Source organism: Crocodylus siamensis, chromosome 5, assembly GCF_052110815.1.
Source record: "Crocodylus siamensis isolate JL-2025a chromosome 5, ASM5211081v1, whole genome shotgun sequence".
Classification (NCBI taxonomy): domain Eukaryota; kingdom Metazoa; phylum Chordata; order Crocodylia; family Crocodylidae; genus Crocodylus; species Crocodylus siamensis.
This window is the reverse complement of record NC_143399.1, coordinates 198,753,677-198,774,064: the sequence shown is the minus strand read 5'-3', so window position 1 is coordinate 198,774,064 and position 20,388 is coordinate 198,753,677. Positions and strand designations below refer to the sequence as shown.

At 47.3% G+C, this 20,388-nt stretch overlaps 1 protein-coding gene and 1 long non-coding RNA gene across 2 annotated transcripts in view; one reads left to right on the top strand and one right to left on the bottom strand.

Annotated features, from left to right (window-relative positions):
• LOC149865122 (uncharacterized) overlaps nt 1-20,388 on the bottom strand; it is a 177,822-nt gene that overhangs the window by 56,356 nt on the left and 101,078 nt on the right. The gene's annotated exons all lie outside the window — the stretch shown is intronic.
• LOC149865123 (uncharacterized) lies at nt 15,522-20,293 on the top strand. The gene is made up of 3 exons (XR_016442384.1): nt 15,522-15,991; nt 16,194-16,408; nt 17,211-20,293. It is a non-coding gene; the product is annotated as an uncharacterized LOC149865123 (long non-coding RNA).

The window sequence follows — 20,388 nt, the reverse complement described above, 5'->3', positions numbered from 1 at the left end:
AAAATTCCCAGGAAGCAGAGATTTCTTCAATCTCTGTGCAATGCTCCTCCCGAAATAAAGGCATTCAAAACAGGAATGCCTACCAAACAAAAAAAAAATACCAAACCAAAAACCCCACTTACCCCAGAGCACAAGAGGATGCAGACCAAGTCCGGGTATTAGCTCACTAACTGGTTGAGGAACCCGTCTGACGTGAGACCCAGAATTATGACTTGCTTAGAAATGTTTGGGTGACTCTACCAAGGTGATCTAGTTCGCCAAGTGTTGAATGCCTCTGGAAGTGCCTGGCATTTCTACACATCAAGCCAGCTAATGTTCAGAAGCTTAAATACAGCCTTGGGAGCCAAAAATGCTAGGAAGCGTTGTCCTGAGGTCACGGTCCGTTCCCCGTCTTTCCCTTTCAAGACTTATATTCGCAGCTCACAGCTGTGATATTTTCTCCCCGCAGCCCACAAGGATGAGAGGTATTTTCACCAGCACATTCTCTGTTAGAGTTGCAAGTGTTTCCACTTTGTCTCATGTTTTATTACAGTTCATAAATCAACTGGGAATTTTATTGCTTTTTAATTAAAAATGCACTTGCCTGTAATGTGCCTATATACCTCTAGTGCAGTATGAATAATAAATACAAATAATAACTATCTATCAGTACAATGGGACTTAGCTGGGTGAGTATTGATTGTTCTTGAAAAAACACCTTTTGGTAGGGGTGGAAGGTAATATTTTTCTTTCTTATGCCAAGGTTGTTAATTACTTTTGAAATCAATCGATACCAACTGGCCAAGCAAAATAACTCATTAGCCGTGTTTAAAATTAATTGTACAATATGATTTCCCTACAATGGATTTTCTGGCTTACGTTCTCATTTCTAGGTGTGAGGTAATATACATCAGAATAATTAATAATCCTTGGCACATATGTAGAGCCATGTCTTTACTAATTAAGCCTTAAAGGAAAGCTTATATTTTTGCTTTTTCGGTTGTCTAGGAGTTCCAAACATTGAAAAAATAAATTCAGGCTGTCCTGTAATGAAAACTCCTCAAAAATGTTGGCTTCGGTAGCAGCTGAAAAAAACCTCCTTTGCAGCTCAAACAAAGCATTTTGTTTTATCAGAAACGAAACGTTTCATTTGGATGTTGACCACTAACATTCGACGAAACAAAACGGAGGAGAATTCAACAACAAAAGTGGAACATTTTATTTACAAAAAGGACAAAATGTAATATTCTGCTTTCCTCTGAATGTTTTTAATTGCTTGTGAGCGTTCCTGAAACTCAGCCTGGAGCAGGCGCGGGGAGCAGGAAAACCACCCGGAGAAGCTGACAGCGCAATGGTCCAGCTGCCTGGCAAAGACAAGTTGTTTGCTTTGACTGTTTCTCCCCTCTGTAAGGCATGTGTTTGGAAGCAGTGGCCTTTCATCAGTTTTAAAGCCATTCTGATCATCTCGTCTGACTATCTGCATCTCACGGGCCAGCGATTTTCACCAAGTGACTCCCACATCTAACTCAGAAGCAGCTGCGTGAACAACGGCACATTTTTTAGAAAAACACCAGCCTGGTTTTTGAAAGACTTCAGACGACGCAGTTTCCCCCGTGCTCCGAGGAAGTTGTTCGTTCCAAGGGCTGACCACCCTCACTGTCAAAACTGTCTCCTTTAGTCCTGATCTTAACTATGCCATTTTGATTTCATCTCTTGGCTCCTGCCATATCCTTTTTTCTGCTAGGTCACAGTGCTGGCTGCCATCAGATATCTCTTCGCCAGGTAGGCACTTGTAGACCGTGAAAAAAGAGTCCTTTCTCTTGGGCAAAGTCAGTGGACTATGCTGGTTCAGTCTTGGTTTCTGTTATGGAGCATGGAGTTACTTATAAACTGTTTCAAACACTGTGCTGTGGATCCATCCTGAGCTTGGGAGGAAGATCTAAGATCCTCTGAGGCTGGAAAATGGTTGCAATCATGAGCCTGCAGACAAGGTCTTATTTTTCTTCTATAGTCACCTACAAGAGGGCTCAAGATTCCTCATTAAAGCAGAAGATCCCAGGACTGCAGTTGCTTTTCAGCCGGTGAAGGCTTTCCATCTCCAGAACTAGCCTGGCGAAAAGTTATCGTAAGCTGTGCTGTCTCAGGGACCTTCCTGAACTGAACTGAGAAATGGTAGCTGCGTGGGGAGAGCAGGAAGCTGGGCAGTACAACATGGACTGTGGCTGAGGCCTAATTATGCTTCTGAAATGGAAAGAAATCATTCCTTTCTTCGCTAGTCATGGAGAAGTGATGGAAATGCTCACTCACGACAGTGACCCTCCGTAGTACAATAACCCACTGCATGGTGCTGGGTCCAAGATCTTGTTCCCACATGATGCATCCAATTTGCTCCCGTTGCATGCGGTACCATTGACACAGCTCTGGCGCAGAGGGAAGAGTGCTTTACTGACCTGCTTCCTGCCCTTTCTCCATCACTGCTGTTCTCTCTGGGGCAAACTGCAGGGTATTCTAAGTTTGAGACCATCAGACCTCTCTTTCTAGGATGGGTCCATCTAGCTCGGCAGCCTGCTTCCCACAGAGGCAGAGGGAAGGCTAAGGGAAAGGGTGTTTGTCCAGGACCAACCCATACTCATCTGCCTCCCACCCGTCTCCCCTATATTTTCCCACATTCAGAGCCCAGGGAATCCCTAAGACGGAGGTTGTACCCATACCTGCACTGTTTCATCCTCAGTGATAGATCTATCCTGTGTAGATTTGTCCAATCTCCCATCTGAACCTGGTTAAATTATCAACCTCTTTCCTTTCTGAGTAGTAACAGATATGGTAGAGCCCAGCATCATGCATAAGTATCTCAAGTTATTTTTTCCTATGTGCATCCCATTGCACTTATCAACACTGGACTTCTTCTGCCATTTTGTTCTCCATTCGCTCACCATGAGACCCCTCCTCACCTCTTCACAGTCAGCTTTAGTTTCCACTGCACTAATAGTTTCATGTCGCCCACAAGCTTGAGCATTTCACCGCTCACCCCTCTTCCCAAATTGCTTATGATTGTGTTAAACAGCACAGGCCTCAGCACAGACCCATGGGGGGCCTCAGCTTGTGTGAGGGTAGCCCCATTTCTATCCTGCCCCATAATGCAACGCAGTTGGAATATGTGTAACCTGTGGCTTCAAAGAGTCCGTGTTCCCTGTGCAGCCAAAGCTTCAATCCCTCTGGCCCTAGCAGAGCTCAGCTCTTGACTCACTTTTGCTCTGTTCCACGAAGCTTGCACAATCAGCACTGCGGTAACAGGTGGCGGGTTCACAAACACAGCACTCGAACGGTACGCAGTGCCATCCCGGGATGTGCTCCGTAGATGCGTGCTTTGTGTACCGCGAAGAAGGCAAATTCCTCCTTCACGTGAACCCCACATCTATGCACACAGGGCACAGAACAAGAAGTCCAGCTTCGGTTTCACTTTTGCAGCTGTGCAGACACCCCATAGGTCTGGCTAAGAGCACCGCTGTCCCATCGAGCGTGAGTTATTCTGTTGCTATGTATTCTGCATTGACATTGGTGCTGTCTAGACCAGAAATCCTGGTTCTGTTGCAAATGAATGATCAATTAAGTGGAGGAGCGGGGAGCTTAGTGCTCCTGTTACTTCCAGAGGAGAAAGGCTGCAGACAGGGCTCAGGTGGCACTCAAGGGAAGAGGCACCTGGCTGGAAGAGGGCTAGACTTAGAGAGTATATAAGCCCAGGGCCTGAGCTGAGGCAGGCAGTGCAGCCCTGGAGGCCATAGGAGGAAGAGCTCCTGAGAAAGGGAGCTGCAGAGGAGCTCCTGACTCATGCTGGGGATACACTTGAGCCCAGGAGCGGGCCAGGCAAGTGGATTTGCCCGGAGATCGCTGGTGGTTTAGGTAGGGACTAAGGGGAACAAAAGTCCCAGCAGGGCCAGAGCCGAGAAACAAGACAGAGAGAGCGTGAGAGGCCTGAAGGTAAGGTCAGAGCCGAGGGGGAGGGCAGCAGCAGGACTTGAGACAGGGCTAGAGAGCAATAGCAGACTGGAGGCCGAGAGCCCATTGAATTGACTGAGCCCAGGAGTAGGGCATGAATTGGTTGATTGGTAACATCTGTGAGGCTTGGGCTTGGCTAGAAGGGCCACAAAACTAGCCCTTAAGGTGATGAGCAATTAGAGCAAAGCTCATGAGCGGATGAGATCTTGCTCAGGGATCCCTGGGGGCAGCCTCCCTTTTCTAAGTATACATTTACAGCCCAGAGTGGCAAGTGAGTAGAAGGGGAGCAGGCCGTAAGGAGTCAGGGGACATACAGGCTGAGTGGCTGCCAGGGGGCATCGCGGCCACCCCGGGGCGGCTTTATTACACAGGCGATAACGACCGCCTTTGGAAATGCTGGTTTAGGCATCCACACGTGTCTGTTCCACAGTACTAATGTCCGTGGCATACAGTAGGCTGAGCTGTAGCATAAATTGCACGTGGCTGTGTCCCAGGCTATCCTAAACCATTAGCGCATCCCTCTAACTTACCGATGGCCAACAGCCCTCAGGGCTGTTCTGGAAGCTGAGGCTTGCTGGCGTGCCAGGCAGGATGTCTAGTCTGGCCTCCTGTGCACTGGGAGAAGTGGGTAGGAGAAAGCTTCATGCTACCTGAGGATTTTTCTTTGTGTCCACAGACTGGAGCAAAGCAGACCTGCTCCACCATAACCCCTTTAGACCCGGGCTCACATCATCCATTTCAGAGTCAGACTTGTATCTACGTCTGGCCTCTCCCGGAGCTGAAGCTCCACATCGAGATCCAGGGTCCTGGTTTAAGCTGATGAGTGACGTCAGGGCATTTTGGTTAAAGACTGCTTACCCCTTTTGTGTTCACTGCAGCGCTGCAGGCTGCCGACACGGCCACGCTAGAAAAACAATCTATAATTGACTGCCGAGGCATGAAGCTGTAATGATTTACCCTTTTCCGAAGCCCGCATGTAACCCCTGCCAATTAGCTAAAAGTTAGAGTGCTTTTAATGACAAGACATACAGCAGGAGGATGAATTCAGCTGTTTTTGTGATTATAAATTACCATAGCCTGAATCACAAATAGTGGAAGTTTTAAGCTTAATAACATAAGCGAGGGAAGGTGAAGTGAACTGCAACATCAGCTTTTGAGAACAAAGGGCTCAGCTTTGCAAAAAACGCAGGGTGCCGTGGCAGAGACCGGGGAGTCAGGAGCCCTGGGTTTCAGTCCCTGCCTTGCTATCAAGGTCATGCCTGCATTCACCTTTCACTTTCTCCCTAAAAGCTTGGGGATGACCAGGGTAACCTCTGTCCATCACTGCAGCATATCTAGCACGAAAGCAGGATGGGTGCTCTTGAACGGACAATGATTGAGACTCGGGGCCTGAACCTGATTCTCCCCATGCGCATGACGCCACTGGCCGCAGCACTGTCTTCTCCTCCAAGGAGTTCCACTGGGAGAGAGCGAATGCGATCGGAGTTGGGACCACTGTTCCTCTCTCTAACAGCCTGGAAACCCAATCGGCTCCACCTGATCCGACAGTCTGCAGCGGCAGCTCTTGGAAGCCATAGTAGCTGCTTCAGGCAGACAAGATGATGACCCTGTTACTTCAGGGACACAAGCCTGATAGCGTGAAGAAGCTGAAAATAAACAGTCCCAGATGAAACATGCATGTAGCCAAGAGCACTCAGAGGAAACAACATGGGCAATGGAGTAAGTAAGCTGCTCTAATTTACAGAGCGCTCCTAGGCTGCTCTCGCGTCCAGTGAGGTTTAGGACCATTTGAGAATCTGGGCGATGAAGCCGGCTCCCGGATTTGCAGGGCAGGGAGTTATCGATTATGCTTTACCAGGTGCAGCAATGAGAGACGCTCTAAGACCCGGTAGACAAAGAGAGATCCAAATACACAGCCAAGGAAACCTATGGCAACTCTGGAATAGCAGGCGAAGCTAAAATACTAGTCCAAGTATATTTATTTTGACACAAGACCTCGTTATAGTTCTAGGTCCTCCAGGAGAGTAGTAGAAAACAACCCCTTGCTCATGATAGTGGCTGAAGCCATTTAGCACCTAGGGCCCAAAAATGGGCTCCCCAGGTAGTAACTAGTTGGGCTGTGCAAAATGTCACCAGGCATTTTATCTTGACACTATTTCAACTCATTTTGAAGCTGAAACAGCAACATTGAAGTGAAACAAAGGGCTTTGAAACAGCCTTGAAACAAAACGAGGCTAGTCAAAACGTTTTGACTTTTGATGTGTTTCGACCATAGCGCTGGTGATGGGAAGTCAGTCCAGCTGGACTGGGCTGACTCTCTGCCCTGGCCTGATCTTGCGCCAGGGATGGGAAGTCAGCCCACCGGCTGATCAAAACATTGAAACAGAGTTGAAACAGCCTGGCTGTTTCAATGAAGCAAAACGGAACAGCTGTTTTGAATTTAAATTAAATTCGATACGAAACACTGTTCCCTCACCCTGAAAACTCAACGTGAAGTGGAATGGTGCCGTTTTGCACAGCCCTATTAACTAGTAGCATTGGCTTATAAGTGACAGGCGCTTATGCAAAAGTCAGTCCCAGTTAAGATAATATAATAGGAGTTTCCTCTTAAGACTTCCTGTTTTTTTAAGAAGTGTATCAAGATACATAATACCAGCTCTCAAAATTGGTTTAGATAATAGGTGTAAACTATAATCTGGCCACTCATGTGTTAAAGTACTAGGGTCAAACTGCTCCATGATGAAAATCCTCTCGCCCTTGGGAACAATTAGAGCCGTGGGGTATAAAACTGGCATGGACCCACCATAGTCTTAAACTGATGTACTGGGCACAAGTTCACAGATGCAGCTCAAGTGCTTCCACTGTGTTGCAAGTAGGGGACTACGTAATTGTTAATGGTAAGTTTAGTATTTTGCTGAACAACAGTCAGCCCTTAAATTCCTGAATACCTTTGTTCAGAGGCTGAACTTTAAACAGCGACAGCTAACATTTTGTGCACTGTGCTCAGACTCTCACACATGGAGCCAGAGCCAAGGCCTGCTATATACAGCTAAAACAAAGCAGAAAGAAATCCGACATCAGTTTGTTCAAGAACTGTATTTTTAAATCTGTTTGGACTTACAAGTGTAAAAAGGTGACAGGTCCAAGCTGTAGGTCTTTTCAAACACTTCGTTTCAAAACACAGACCAACCAACCAGCATGAAGACTTACAAGTCCAAGAGTTTGGCAAGTAGCAACTCAGCAAAAATTCTGGGGTTTAGGGTTAGATTTTTTTAATTTTTCCTAAGGGGAGGAAGGGGTTGCATTAAATACACAAGATTGTCCATTTTGGGGTTGGAAATCCTAGCTGGCTCATGCAAAAGAGACACCCAGCCGAATACAGATAATGATATGCAACTCGGATGGAAGATGAAGACATCTGATGCCTTGTTCTGCTCGTGAAGTCATTCCAAATCAAACTCACTGGGTAAACCGAGCCCCGTCTTTCAGATATCCTGGCACCGAATCTATCTTGCTCCATCTGTTGTGTTTACTATTATGTTGGGCACAAATATTGCTGTTGCTAGGAGGTATGCAAAGCAAGATTAGATAGCCGCAGGGAAAGAGCAGTGTAGGCACTTTATACACAGGTTGCTCTGTGTATAAAGTGCCCCCTCCCTCATAACATCAAGAAGGTTATGAGGGAGGGGACACGGAGGTGTATGGGGCTAAAGACTGTGGAATATTTATCACTGGATGCAGTTAGCTGTGGATTAGACAAATATCTCCTGGGGATGGTTTAGATGCAGTGATGTGGCCTTAGGCAGGGGGTCCCTCCTAGCCTTATTTTTCTATGATTCACAGAATTTAGGCAATGCTAAGCTTTGAGGCATGCTGTGGCTTAGTGGGGTTTGCAGCCCCAAGTGAGAAACCGGACGGTCCCTTATGGCATCTGAGCGCACAGGCAGCACACCGAGCGGGGAGCCACCTAAGCTAACCAGACAAGATGCCAAGAAGAGCAATGGTTCCCACAAGCTGTCCTTCAAAGAGGGTCATGCTCCCGTCTCTTCTCAGGATTCATACCCTGAAATGCTCTTCTGGGGGTGGGACTGGTCTGACACAGGCACCAGTCACACAAAACAATGGTAGGAGAGTGGTTGTTGTGGCCAGCGGCTCAGTAGTTAGAGCACTTGCCTGACTGCAGGAAACAGGGTTGGGTCCCCTGTCCTCCAGCAATGACTTGAATGCAGATTTCCTGCTTCCTAGGAGGACGCTGTAATCACTGAACCATAGAGGGTGGGTGTCTCTCAAGTTCCCTTCCTGAAGCTCATCCACGTCACACGTATATGTTAAATATTCTCTGGGCTTGACCACTCAGGAGGCAAGGCACTCACTTGGCTTGTTCAAATCCCTGTTCTGATTCAGAGAGGGGATTTGCATCCAGATCTCCCACAATCCCAGTGAGTGCTCTGACCCTCCACATGCCCCACTTTTCCACCCCAGTCTGTTAGGTAAAATGCAACCCCACCATACTCGGTGGCTGCACTTTGGTCTGAAGCAAGGACAGTTTTGAGCACTCCTATTGAATCAAGCTCTTAGATAAGATAGGTGCCCAATTGCTGCGAGCTGGCAGGACTGGGGATCCCCAGGAGCAGAAATGCAGGCTCTGAAGGGAGTTTCCTAAAGGAAGCTAAAGTACTTTCGGAAACTAGATGCCTCCAAGGTCAGGCTGTGGTTTTGTGGATCTAAAGGTTGGATTTAGGGACCTGAGCTCCTTGTCGATTCAGTTCACACTGCTCTCCATTAACATCGCTAGTTCAAATCTGCAGCAGCTCAGGGGCTACCTCTAGCACTAAACAACTTTGTGGTAGCCTGGGGGAAATGCGTCGCATCTACAGCCTATATCAGCTGGACCTTGCCTGGTACTACCTGATACTTGCAGCATTCTCAGAAGAGGGACAGAGGACAGAAGTGTTAACTAGACCCGACAATGACGGAAGTCCAAAAACTGCCTAGGTAGAAGAGCTGTCTCCGTACTGTGGTTCGGGAGACATGTTAAGACTTAGGAGTGCAGGCAACCAGACAGCCCCTCTTACACTACAGCAGCTGATGGAGATTTTGCATGAAAAACATTTTGCCTGATGGGGACAAGGGAATCTGAAAGCCTGGGCTCTCCCCAGTGGTTTAGTTGTGACTCTTATCAGATCAAGGGTCAATAATTGGTGCCCCTTCTGGGACAGTTAAATAGGGCAGCAGCAGTAGCCAATCCTTGCATATGAGGTCATCCAACCAAAGCATGCTTGCTGCTCGGCTGCACAGGGAGCCAGAGCATCTTTTCAAATGACTAACTCAGTGGTGCAGGCCCAGATGTATCTCAGCCTCTTTTGGGTGCTGCTGAAGTTGGAGACACGCTTGCACTATAGCATCGGTGCTTTGCATGGCCTGTATGTGAACAGGCAAATCCTATCTTTACGATCTGGAACAGCGTGGAGGATACTTGTTTCCAGTGTGTAGGGCAAGAAGGCTTTAGAAGAAAGCTGCATGAGAGCCAGCTGGAGGAGAGGATAGGCAGACATTGTTATTTCCCTACCTGACGTACAAAGGGGATGCAACAAACCTCCAGAGCAAGGTAATGACGGCACAATGGCCTTACTAAAGCTCTGACTCTGAATTCCCTGTTGTAAAGCCATGTGGCCATGCAGTCGCAGTAGCATGAGCCCTGGGTGCTGTTTAGCGGGGGAGGGAAGCTCCAGAACAGAGGCAGAGGGGGCATCAGATGGGTATCTCCAGGCTCCATCCACCCCTGTGGCTGCCACACAATTAAGGGTTTTATATCATCACTTAGCATGGTGTTCAGTGGTGGCTGCGACAGGGCAGGGAAGACACTTAATTTCCTGCCCTATGCATCCAGAGCCTGTAGCCGCCAGGAGCCTTGAGCGCCCCCATCCCCACCCCCCGCCTGGGAAATACCAGCCAGAGCCGGTAGCTGCCCAGGGGCAAGCCCCATCAGGTTCGCCTATGTGGTCGCATGGCTAAAATCAGAGAAAAACTTTGGTTCATCAGCAGCAAGTCCTTTTTCTTTCCTTGTGGCGTAACCTGATTTTCATGGGTGCCTGGCTGAATGAAGGGCGCCTGAATCTGGTCCTATCCTGGTATTACACACTCTGAATGCAAGAACTGTATCCCAGTTTCAAAAAATTAAATACATCCCCTCTGTTTTGTTTGGGCCCTTTGCTAAAAACTAATTATCTGTTGTGTTTGTAGGGAATAGTCATGAGATGCATTCCTGACAAAAGTGGAAGCGCTGCATATAATTGAGCTCTACTCCCGGCTTAGACTGCTAACAAGTTTTGAGCAAACAAGTCTCCAGCTGCACCATAATCATCAAGGTGAAACGCCCGCGTGGCTATTGATAGCAGTGCCATGACACATATCATTTGCATAAGACCTTCACTAAATAATCACTCAGAAGACCACAGCATATAAAGCTACTCAGCTCGTCTGCTATCTCAAAGCAGCATCACAACAATTATTAGGCGTCAATTTGAGCAAAGCTTCTGGCCTCGCTCTATGTGATGGCTACTTCGTTTTGTCTTTACTAATAAGGTCTTTGTTTGCTATTAGACACTCAGTTGCAGAGCTGTTCAGACCTAAGGCTGATTTGTTGAGAGTCTGGACTCGCCCAAGGAGGATGGTAATATTTGAAGAGTGGACTTCAGGCTCGATTACCTTGCATAAGCATTGACACTCAAGCCATGCAGGTGTGAATATGAACTGCCATCCTCATCTGGTCATGTTTTGCACCCATACTGCACCAGTGCAAATGGTGCAAGGCACTTAGCTTGTATCTGCTTCTTTCCCAGACCTGAGGAAGGGCATTTTGTGCCTGGAGACTTGCCTATCATTGTCTAATAGTCGAGGATTGGAACAGGCTACCTAGAGAATTTGTGGAAGCTCCATCCTTGGAAATGTTCAAGAGAAGGTCGGACAGGCACTTGGGTGGGATGGTTTAGTCAGGGATGATCCTGCCTTGAGCCGGGGGCTGGACTAGATGACCTCGTGAGGTCCCTTCTAGCCCTGCTTCCTACGATCCTATGGACATCGCTCCTGGTTATCAGTTGTTCCAATAAAAGACAGGATAGAAGATAAATCTTGCTAGTCTTGCATGAACACTTAGGGAGTTAAGCTAGGGAGTTGCTTGCTGTTCTGCACTACAGCAGCACAGGCAGGAAAGCTGACTCTTTTTTTTTAGCATTTTGGGGGGCTTCTTCCTCTACTGAACATGTTTGGCTCGTGCTTTGCAGTTGTGTTATTTCATGTTCCTCTTGGCCAGAGGTCAGAAGACAGCGCGTCTCTCAGAGGGATGACTGCAGGGAAAGGATCACTGTGGTAAAACTGCCTGGTTCAAAAGTACATCCCAGTCAGAGATAGAAGAGCACCCCCACAAGCTTTCAGGTGCAATCCAGCACCCTGCTCCTTTGCCATATAATATAAGTAGTGCTTGTGGCACTGAAGTCCCTGGAAGGTGTGTGCATCTTGTTGAAATGGCAGACCCAAGGTATAACAGTTGGTCTATCAAGATCTGGGGTTTGGGTCATGCCTACTTAACAGCTTTGCAATTTGGTGTGGATTTATAGAGTTTAAGGCTAGAGGGGACCATGAGACCATCCAGTTGGACTTCCTATAAAGTGCAGAGCACAAAATATCACCCCATTACTCCTACACCGAGCCCAATAATTTGTGGTTGACTAAAGTACATTTTTCTGTAACATCTTCTGAACTGATGTGAAGGCTCCAAGAGGTGGAGAATCCAGCTGGTTTTACATTTGCTATTAAAAAAAAGCGCCTTCTTTCCAGTTTGAACTTACCTGGCTTCAGCTTCCGGGCACCAGTTCCTCTTACAATTTTGCTGCTAGATTAAAGGTCCCTGCATCACCTGGCATTTCCTCCTCCTCATATGCTGCAGTCTCCTCTCAACCTTATTTCAGATGAGATAAAGAGAACACTACATGTCTCATACACCTACGGATTTTATTTAGGGCTTATATTGGCCAACCTGTCCTGAATTTTACTTCTGGATCATGCAAACGTGCATGGAGAATGCAAGACAGGCACATTTCATGAATCTAAAAATAAACCAACACATGCACAATCCATCTCTTGTCTTGCATCTGATTTCCTAAAAGGGACAATCAAGGTTAGTCGATGTAAGCTTGATTCTTCCCAGAATCCATCCTAGGACCAATGTCCATCCCTTCGTGTTCTCAAATGAAGTGAACTTGGGTTCACAAAACCTTGTGCTCGCTCTATATTTTATTTAGTTAGTATACAAAGGTGCAGATCTACCCTGCCTGTTAGCTCATGGCCTTGAACCTGGGACCTCAGCCTGCCTGCTCATCCCAGGCTGCCGTCTCCTCAGCTGAGCAGGGGGGTGGATGTAGGCGGTCAGAACCTCATAGCTGGGCCTAGCCACTTGCTCACTCCCTGCAGCCACAGTGGCCAGCCAGGGTCAGATGACCCATTAACCTCTTCTTATAAAAACCCTGACCCAGAAAAGGACATGTCCGGACAATACGGCTCAATCTTGTACCCTGCCAGGCTGCTTCATCCTCAGCTTGTGCCTCTGCTGGCTCTCTGACAGATTCTCTGGCTACCTACTTTGCCCATAGACTCTAAGTTTCGCCTGACCCTTTGGCTCCCTAAACTGACCCTGCTTTGATCTCCCAGGTACCCAACCTGTCTGGCCTCCTGTCCCCATGCGCTGCCCAGCCCTCTGTATCTCTGACTCCGTTTCCTAAACAGATCTTCTAGCTTCCTAGCTCCCTTACACCCTCACTCTGCACACTTCCCTTGGATCTTTGTTGCTTCTTCTAGCCAGGGGTGACACCCAGACCTGGCCACCCACGACCTGACATGACACCTCCTTTTAGAGACTTCAGACCGTAGTCAGTGAATGCAGTCTGGGTCAGTAAGGTCTCTGTAATAATCAGTGTGCTCTCACTACCGCCCTTCTCGGAGTATCACTTCGTATAACAAAGCAGTTGGTGGATTCTGTGCCTAATGAATTGGGCAAGACCTGAAATCTCATGCAAGGCCCATAAGACATTCAGATGCAGGGATAATATAAAATTAACAAATAACACTGATTCTTGACTTTCTCATCCTACAGGAAGGGGGAGGACAAAGCAAGGGTGTAATTATAAGTAGGGCGACCCTATGGGACAATATGCAAACCAGAACGCTGCTCCCTGCCTCCTCGATTCAGAGGCGCTGCTGCAGGCAGAGGCGAGGGGCAGGGCAACGTAGTGTAGCTCTGGTATTACTAGGCAGCTAAGGGAGTCAATGGCTCATTAATGACCCACTGTTCTGTACTTCACAGGTATGACGTTATCTCCCCTTTTTAATGGTCATTCCACTAATCAAGCTAACTTATTTTAGGGCAATTTTTGCTGTCTGCTAGGGCTTCCTACTTCACAGCTCATGCTGCCCTGCTTCCCTGCCCTGTACCCGGTCCCAGCCAGATGAGGATATATGGTCACCCTAATTATAAGCCATCAGGGTGACAGTCCACCCATTTCTTACCATTTGAAAAGCGTTTCTCTCTGCAACACAGGCAAAATCACAATTTCCTGAACTTCATGTCATGTTGCCTCCTACTCTTTGGATGTTCACAAACTCTGGGCTACTCTCTGCTTCCACATAGCACATTACTCTGAGTAGTCTCGCTGGCCTACCTGGCACTACTTGAGAAGTAAAGCAAATAGATGGTGAACAAAAGTAGGAGACTCTCATGCTATTGAACGGTATCAGGTTTCATGAAGAAGGACATTTTCTACTTCACTGCATGTTTAAACAATGAAGAAGAGGACAAGTTTTCCAAGAGCCCAAAGAAGCCAAAGTCCACTGTTTTACTTGTGACTGTAAATGTAAATACGCCTCAGATCTAAAGAGTCTTGGAGCATGTATGGGATCTGAAGCCATGCATCCCCAAGGTAATGTTGCAATTGTTTCTCAAGACTTTTCTAAACAAAATTGAGATCTGCCTTTATGGAGCGTCGGGGATATTCCAAACGTTGCGCTTCCAGCAGATGTTCATGGAACAGGAGTGGCCTTGATTGAACTAAAGATGTGCACAGAGACTATTACTCATTATTTACAGGCATTTCTATGGGCCTCATCAACATAGCCCTTGAGTATCTTACAAATATTAACATATGAATCCTCTGAGTGACTTCCTATAATGGGCTGTTAGCAGCTATGCTCTACCAAGGGGGAAGGAGATGATGAAAGGCAAATTGACTTGGCCAAAGTCATACATGAAGCATGAGGGAGGTCTATGAAAAGAACTCTGATCCCCTGCCCCTGGAGATGTTCCTCTACCTGCAAGACCAGCTCTTTTGTACAGATTCATACCAAGTATTGATAAGAAGGAAAGGTGGGGCTTAACTTCATGAGCCTGAAAGAAGCTTTCAATCGCATTGTGTATATGTATCTTATGTGGAAGAGTTGAAATGGGGAGTGGAATAAGTGCCTTATTAGCATGAGCCTAGAGCAAGGATGGGCTCATTATTCACTCTGATGAAATGGAGAGCAATACTTGGATCGCCCCCAACAAATACTGCGATAAAACGTTTTGTACCACTCCACCATGCATTCTGCATATGCCACACATTACAGAAACTATTTTAGGACTCTGCTGGAGAGTTTAAAGAAAGTTATTGGGGTTATTAAAAAAAACAGGTGCTTTAGTTACCAGAGATCCAACTGGACAAGATTCAGAGGGAGCCCTATAAACCTCTAACTAGAACTGAAAATAGTTTTTCTACACTTAAAATGTCACCACTTCAAAGTTCAATCCAGTGGGTGCTGCACCATCCCCTCACTATAGGCAATGGCTGACTGGCTCTGGATGGTCCTTAGGATTTACTGCCTGGTGCACAGACTTCAGCTGTACAACTTTTATTAGCATGAGGAAAAAATGACTGCGCCTCTAAGTTTTCCTCCAGGTCCAGGCATGCAACCCTGGCTTACTAATTACTCAGACCAAGCCCTCCGTGATTTCCAAGCCCTCAGAATGGTTTTGCATGTGTCTGGATTTTCTTTTCTGTTTCTTGATGAAGAACCTTATCTTGACGGTGTGTCCTTGTCTTGCTTGGATTTACCTTAGATAACTGTCACATGTCTGATTCACGATCTGTATTGCAACTCTCCTGATATTATCAAGAGTCCTTTGATTTGCTTTTCCTTACAGCTCCCACTCTTGCAGCTGTAAAATATATTCAAAATGTTGGTTTCTTGTTTCAAGGATGCCAGAGGAACTACCTTTGCTGTGTCTCTCTGCCTATCCAGGAGGAAAAGCTGCTCTTGAAGCTACTCTGTAGGACAGTGACCTTCCCTCTCTGCTGGAGCAAAATGCAAAATACTCTTCCTCCCCATCTGGTTGGAGGAGCTGGTGTGCGAGAGACAGGAGGGCTGTGCCTTGTGGTTCAGGGAGTTCCTGCTGCCCAGGTAATAATTAGAGCTAGTCACACAGCTCATCATGAGGACTTTGCCCCTTATGTGGACTGTGGCTTCCCTACTTAGAAGCCAAGATCTGTTTGTTTAGATAGTTTCTGAGGCTATGGTTCTTCTGCAAGTTAGCTGCCATTGTTCACCGGTCGTCTTTGTAGGGCAGGGGTCTTGTTAAGTGTGACCATCAAATAGGATCAGATGAAAGATGAACATACTCTCTGATTTCCTTTTTCTTCCGTATGCTGTTAAAGGAGTCATCGCTAGTATTAGCATGTCCGTGCAGAGTACCATGGACTCCCCTGGTTCTCGCCTGCCACCAGACTTCGATCTTGTTAAGAAAATGGGGAGGAAATTGATGATATGATAATTAGTACCTGCGGAAGAACCACGCTCAGCCTATGGTATAATCTCAGTGCTTTTTATTCTTATTTTACAGGAAACCAGTTGGGAGGCAGCAGCTTGTCAGGATTGTCCCTGGAGTCACCCTCGTACTCTGCTGAGGACCCCCGACCCCTCAGTTGGGACGGTAAGTGCGGCAGTGCACTTCACATGCTTGAGGCAGTTTTGAATGTTCAGTGTTCCCAGGGTCCCCTCCTCGTCCTATCAAAGTAAGTAAAAGAAAAGAAGAAGAAAAGTTTTCTTTTATTCTGCTCCCTCCAGGTGCTTCCCGCCACTAATTAACTCATTAGCGGCTTGTTACAGACACTGCTTGTCTCTTTGTCTTGCAGAGCCAGTGTGCAGGCTCCATGGTTGTCCCGTGGTCGGGACTTGCCTTCTCGGCCCTCGGCATCCCTCTCCCCTCGGGGTCCTGAAGTCGCCCGGCCTCTTCAGGGGTCTAGGCAGGTGTCACCCTTCCCGCTGCCCCCTCAGCTCTACGTAGCCTCTCAGCTCTTCAATGCTGACCGCAGCTCCCCGCACTCACCGCTGTTCCCGTGGATTCAGGGTAAGTCAAGGCGAGGGTCTCTGTTCCGGGATCCCTCTGCTCCCGCGTCAGGGTCCTTCTCTCTGGAGGGTCTCTCTAGCAGCTCCTCTCTCTCTCCGTGGTGCCCAAAGGTAATCAGTCCATGCCTCACCACTCTTTTTATGCCAGTTTTGGTGGGCTAATCACCTAAGCTTGCCTTAGGTGTGTAATTTCCCTCACCTGGCAGGGTTTGTCATTGGGTCAGTCTAGCCCAGTCTTGCCTAAGTAACAGGACTTCTGCCAGAGTCCCTATTACAGCTAGAATTGGGCTGATAAATGCTGAGCTGGGTGTGTGCAGCCATGGGCCGATTAGCATCTGGAGCAGGGATCCCCCATCATGCAGTGCTCCCAAAACACTGAATCTGCCTGTTTGCATTGTGAGATCCCTTAGGGTAATGATACCCACAGTCAGGAATGATCAGCTCCCATTGTCCAGCATAAAACAACTCTGGTATACTCCCTTGAGTCATCATTTATCCATAAGCAAACCTAGTGCTCTCCCTTGAACCATTGCTATTTCCCTACAAAAACTCGCACCCAAACTCAAGTGTCTGTTCTGGTGCTTGGATCCAAATGCTGTACCACTTCCACTGGGACTTCACCTTCTCCTTTCCTGCCTGGAATACCTCCACTGATCATGCTGGGGGCTCTACCTGTCTCCAACCCCCAGGACTCTAAGCTGAGCAGCTTGTCTACAAGCTCCCCAAACATCTGGGAACCTCATCTGGTTCAAGTTTCACAGAGTGGTGAGATCCCAACTCTCTCCCTCTCTCTCTTACTCCAGGCACAGCTTTCTAAACCTGACTTCTGCTGATCACACTTGAGCTAGACTTCCCCAAAGACCCAACTGAAACTGTAATACTGTAACTGTTGTGTTTGTTTTTCCTTGTATGGCTATTACTACTAATATCATCATAACTTTCCTATACCTGGCAATAAAATAACTTTGATGGTCAAACTGGTTGCCTTACTTTCTCTGAACCTCATTTACTCCTCCTTCTCCTCAACCTCCCCATTTGCTCTGCAGCAATGCTTATTTAACCTAAGCCAAAGATCCCTGTAAAGCCCCCAAATCCTGTGGGGTTTGCTCATCAAGGGAGTTACTACCAGGACAATTGTGACAAGAGATTGGGGGGTTCTGAGTCTGGGGCCTATGAGGGTGTCAGCTTGGAAGTGCTGATTAACCCTGCCCGCTCAGATGTAGTCTGTTAACTTGGAAGGGGGCTGGACCTGATGATCTCCAGAGGTCCCTTCCACCCTAATGTCTTTGAAACCTGTGTGCATGGGTCTGACTGGCTTTTATTGTTGCCCTGCTGTGCTAGAGCTGTGGCCTATGGGGGTATCAGCCTGTAAATGCTGATTGACACAGCCGGCTCAGACATGCTGTGTGTGTGTGTGTGTTCGACCAATTCGGTAGCTGGAGGAACCCAGCTCCGTTGAAACTAAGCCCTGCAAGGTAGCTCCACTGGGGGTGAGGACTTGCAGAAAGGAGAGAGAGAGCTCCATATAGAAACACACAATAGACACAAGCAGCCCACTGATAGAATTACAGAGACCCCAGAAACGTAACTCTAATAAATGAGCGCACCCCAGGGGATGGGCAAATCTGGTAACAACGGTGGGAGCGGTCTTTGTGACTTCAGGATGGGACTATAGCCATTCACTCTGATGGGTACCATCACGTCTGCATTTCTCAAAAGCTTCTGTGGAGTCTGTCCAAATGACAGCAGTATGCCTCCCTTTGCATCAGCCACCTCACTTGATAAACCACAGCTGTCAAGAATGACAGGACACTCCAACTCCGGCAGGGAAGCTCAGAAGAACTGGGAACAGGCCTCTTTTTTTGGGCAGTGGGGCCTGTGCTTTGGGGCTCGTTCCTGGCAGCTGAATGACCATCCAGTCTCCCTGGGTGAAATCCTGGCCTTACTGAAGGTGCAACAAGCCTCCAGTTGGGACCCCAACATCACCCACTGCCTTTCAGTCAGCTTTTCCACAGACGCAGATCAAAACAGCATAGGGAAGAAAAAGGAAATCAGAGAGTATGTTCATCTTTCATCTGATCCTATCTGATGGTCACACTCTTAACAAAACCCCTGCCCTACAAATACCCTCTCTTCCCCTCTCTCGCCTATTCCCATCCAGTGTTTCAAAGGATTCCTTGTGGTGCACGAGCGAAAACGAAGGAACGGCTCACAGCCCTTGGAAACGAATTCTTGAGCTATTCCCAGCTCAGTTGTCAGCAGCTGTAGCGCAAGCTCCCCCTGCGCTACCACACGACCAGTAATTATCATCAATCTTGACTTGGTGTTTGGTGGGAGGAGTGATTCAGTGTCCCCGTTACACTCCTTCAGTGCTAGATCTCCAGAGAAGAGCCTGTTATACTCTGTAGGTTGGGCATGATTTGTGATCCCAGCTAGGCTCTGCTGGCGAACTGGCCACTTTCAGTTAATGTTAACTGGCAACAGTGGCTCCCATTAGCATTTGGAGAAATTATGTGGTGAATCTGCGGGATGTTCAGCTTCTAATATAGCTGGTGAGCAGTGGCAATAAATAATATCTCCATCCAGGAAAAAATGCTGAAGTGAAGCATGACAAGAAAACCCCAGCCACTACCCACAGTCACTGGGTTGCAGGAGAGACTGACTTATGAGAGAGGGATGAAAAGAGAAATATGTATGGCTTGGCTAGATGACAACGGGAGGGGAGCAGAACATGACAAGCTCCTCTAAACCCTTTTGCAAGCATAACAGAAAGGATGGAGAGAATCAAGCACCATGCAAGATGGTTGAGATACCGAATTCGAAAAAAAAGAAGCGGTCTGTCTGAAGAAAAATAAAGTAAGTTTATATAGTCTGGAAGCAATAAGCATGGTCTCAACAGCAGCCAAGCACTGAATGAGTATGAAGAATGGCCTTATTTATATAGCCACGTACTTCTCCCATAGTGTTTCCCTTGACATAAATGCTTGGCTTCCCTTCCACCATCCTTCCTCCACACTCCCATACTCTCAATCCACTGACATATCACTCCATATTTATCAAAGTCTGAAATCTCTGCTCTGCATGGAGGGAGCACGCGACCTATATATGATGAGCCAGAGGCTTCCATAATGGCAGCTTGGGAGCATCCAGATTATAGATAGCCTCCACCCAGACTACAAGCCCTGAGGCTGTTCACCTATGGAGCTCCAGTCTGTGCCTGCCTCTTGCAGACGCAGAAAACTGCTGTAGCTCTTTCAGCCCCTCCTCTGCAATCACAACAGAAGTCATCACCGAGCCATCTCGCCATCCTACAGCTGCATTAGAATATTCATAAGGCTGGGGAAAGAAAGCACAGGGCTTAGTGCACAGATGTGATATCCTTTGAAATCCAGGAAACTCTGCCTGCAGTACTCGCTGTGCTAAATTATAGAATCTATCATTTAAAAAGAAGAACATTTCAGTTCCACATGGCACCCAACTTTCGTTGGCAATTATTCTTGGACTACTGTTACCTTGGAGACTTCAAGAATTGGCTTCAATGAATTGATCCTGTAGAACAGGGGTGGGCAATTATTTTGGCTGGAGGGCCACTTTATGACTTTCGGTGAGCTGTCCAGGGCCACAAGGGTAGCTCTGCCCCTTTGCAGGTGTCCTGCCCCCTGGTCACCGTCTTGGGACCAGAATTCCCACCCCACCCCATAGCCCCTGACCTTTGCCACCAGAAGTTCCTCCCTTACCCCTGAAAGTACTCCTTTTGGGAGAGGGGGTGCTGTCTTTGAACCTAAAAAAACCCAAATCATATGCTAAAAGTTGAACACCTACTATAACATTTTTTATATTACAAAAAAGATTTTTGTCATGATTTTTGTGTAGTGTATATAGAGTTGATGCATAATAGTTAAAAAAATAAAGTCTTACTTTTGTATATTGTGTGTGGGGGAGTGCGTGGAGTGTGGTTGGGGTGGGGGGTGTACAGTGGTG